This window comes from Synchiropus splendidus, chromosome 15 (genome assembly GCF_027744825.2).
Source record: "Synchiropus splendidus isolate RoL2022-P1 chromosome 15, RoL_Sspl_1.0, whole genome shotgun sequence".
Classification (NCBI taxonomy): Eukaryota; Metazoa; Chordata; class Actinopteri; order Syngnathiformes; family Callionymidae; genus Synchiropus; species Synchiropus splendidus.
In genome coordinates this window covers 7923530-7926700 of record NC_071348.1, presented here as the reverse complement: position 1 = coordinate 7926700, position 3171 = coordinate 7923530, and the positions used below count along the sequence as shown (strand labels likewise).

The window sequence follows — 3171 nt, the reverse complement described above, 5'->3', positions numbered from 1 at the left end:
TCCTCCAGTCGCGGTATATTTAATGGCATCACCGACAACGCTGCCTCCGTTTTCGTCTTTTGTGCAAGAGCTACTTCATCAATACTTCGCCCACAGTCGCCATGTTTGTTTTGGAGTTTGTTGTTTTCATAAACCTTTGACTCAAGGGTGCTCCCCCACGATGGTCATATTGGTGAACACGCATGGAAGCATGTGATCAGTGTCGGTAATGTTTGAAACGGATGGGTACAATTTTGTATGGATGAGCATAAATGGGCCTCAAGTCTTAGGAGATGATGACAACCACAGCAATCCCAATGTCGGCCATGTCACCTATCTCACAGCTTCTTGTGTAGTCATCTGAAGTGTAGATTGCTGCTTTCTTCTGCTGCAACAGCTTCATATTTTCACCTGCATCAATCCTTACTGATCATTTCGTGGGCTTGTTGCCGGGTGTCACGGGGAGGCCACTTGTTTAAAGTAAAAGGAGCGGCGTTCTGAAGTGCACCTCTGGAGAGATGTCTGCATAATTCCAGCAGGCACATGAATGGCATCTTCTTCACTGGTGTCAATCTGACGGCAGTCAAGTTGACTTCACAAGGATTCCTGGACAAAAAAAAAAAGGGAAAAAAAGAAGGTAATAGCTGATGTCTCTATTTACATAAAGACATGATTCAGTTTGTACCCAAACTTTTAAACAGGCGCTTTATTCATGAGTTTAATGAGTCACAGGCTCGGAGATGAAGGAGCGATTGAAGGGGTTTGCGAGGATTTGGAGGAGCAGTGGGCGGGTGTTCGTGCTAGCTTGCTACAGAAGATGACTGAAGGGAGCTGTTGACCTGCGGATGACAAGGAATAAGCGTGATTATTATCGTAGAAAACTCCATCACGAAATATACCATGCCACATTTCTTTAGGGGCCTCTCAAAAAGCTGGAGCCACGATGCCAACCAATCCAACTTTAGCCCTGTAATGCAGCTTTTCTCATGGAGGGAGAATCGTTCCATCAAGTCTAGTAGGTCGTTCTTGTCATCATTTTATGGATCTTCCATAATCCCTGTCCATATTTGACCTATGTAGAGTAGCAGACTTCCAACAACAACAACATCTGAAACGTTCCTTTCATCCAAAACAAGAGCCACAGTGAACACTGGGGCCAGCCGACATGGAAAGTACGCATGGTCCAGAAATCCCTTTTGAAGAATTCTTCCTATGGATTTCCATTCCTCCTCCTGCCTCTTTGAAGAAAGCAATGGGACCCCGAGGCCCCCGCTACACCCCTTCAGCTTTGTGATCAGTCAAGAATGCAGTGTGTGCGTCCCTGGAGACACCATCCGCATCACTTCCTGTGTCATTTATTCGTCTAAATTTCAGTGAGGGGTTCGGGAGGTTGTCATCTTTCAAATGACTAATCATTTCCTGTATGAGATTAGTGTGGCGTTGCTTGATGGTGACATCATTCTAGTGTGTCCTTTCATCCGGTCAAAAGTATCCTAACAGCTGGGTTTTCAGGCCAAAGGTGTGCTCAAGTTTCATGCAAAATATCGTTGGACGCAGGGGGCGATTCTGGTCACAGCAAGGTGGTTGTCGCGCCTTTTCATCAAGTGAGTTTGACTCTTGTTCTAATGTGAGGGTTATACTGTGGCTCGTTGGTCTAGGGGTATGATTCTCGCTTAGGGTGCGAGGGTTCCCGGGTTCAAATCCCGGACGAGCCCAATGGCATGTCATGGTATATTTCGACTTTGTTCTGTAAGTCTTCTAACACAAAATCGATATACTTTGTATGTCCTCTCTTCATGTGTGTTTTTGAGACAGTAGGACAGATGCAATAGCTAGAATCATAGTTTAAGATGCTCTGGCTTTCCTTGGGGGTTTCTGTGAAGAATAAACTTAGTCATGACAGGGACAGCTCAAGTTTTGAGACTGATGTTGGGGGTTAAAGACATATGGAGAAGAGAGACATTTTGGTGGGAAACTGTAAGAAATGGAAGACTAGCTTGTCGAGGTAACTCAGCCAACTCTTGCCATGGCAGAGCAGCGTTTGGGCCGCTGTCTGTTGGTTCTCCACTGGAGAAGTGACCCAAACCCAGTTTCTGGAACGCGAGACCAGCTTGTTTGTGGGTCAGTCAAGACGAAGCCCATTTGCTCAGTGCGCAACACCTGTTCTAGCCATGAAAAGGTCTACTTCCTTGTGGCTCGTTGGTCTAGGGGTATGATTCTCGCTTTGGGTACGAGAGGTCCCGGACCGGCCCGTTGACTTCCTGTATGCTTTTTATCCTTCCTGAGGAAAATCCCTGGTGAAAGAGGATGAGGAAGACCACACTTGAGGTCAATCTGAATGAGTCCTACAACATTTCTACATTCAAGTTACCATTATCTTAAGATGAAATATTAAGGCGATATATCTCTCTATAGAGGCTTCAGTAGTGGCAGCCCAGTCGTCTTTCATACTATCTTCTCACAGTTACTGCCTGTGATTGATGACATATGTCACGAAGAGAGCAACTGACAGCTGTATGATGGGCAACACTAGTTTAAAAAGCCTGCGCAAGTGTGATCTTTTTTTGTCAACATCTGTACACCACCTGACTCTCCCCCTCTCACAGTCGCAGAAGACGCTCACCATGTGAAGCATTCAAGGCCACCAATTATCACACAGACAATAACAGGTTTTTGTTTGTAATGGGACATATAAAGCATGGCTAAGAATTAGCATTAAGAACAACAGATGAGCGTTTCGGTTTCGTCATCGATCTGTGATTATAAAACAGAAGTTTTCGCAGGATTTCTTTCCAGTACTCCGCTGCCTGTGGACGCTTCACGAAAAAAAACAGCTTGCTCGTTTGACTAACCTCCCCCAAGAGAAGCAATGTGTTTCTCAGGAAACACAAACACTCGCTAAATATGAAGCAGCCATTCAGCTGTGAGCAGAAAGAATTACAGATAAGATTCCGACACCACTCGGAAGGTGTCACTGTGTCAGTAAATATTTCCAGTTTGCTATTTTCACTGTGTATCAGGCAAACCGTAGTGGAGGAGCTTGAGCAACCCAAAGATGACTGGACGCGTCACCACCTTGGTAGAGCCTTAAAGACTGAACCTGGATGATGGAGCAGACAAAAAGCGAATCCAAAAAATCCTTTAAAAACTGATGCTGGTCTCAGGCCTGGAGAGATGGAGAGTCTGTCAGAC

At 45.4% G+C, this 3171-nt stretch overlaps 1 non-coding gene across 1 annotated transcript; it reads left to right on the top strand.

The window, feature by feature from the left end:
• Positions 1-1622: 1622 nt before the first annotated feature.
• On the top strand, positions 1623-1694 carry trnap-agg (transfer RNA proline (anticodon AGG)). Its single transcript has one exon. It is a non-coding gene; the product is annotated as a tRNA-Pro (tRNA).
• Positions 1695-3171: the final 1477 nt, after the last annotated feature.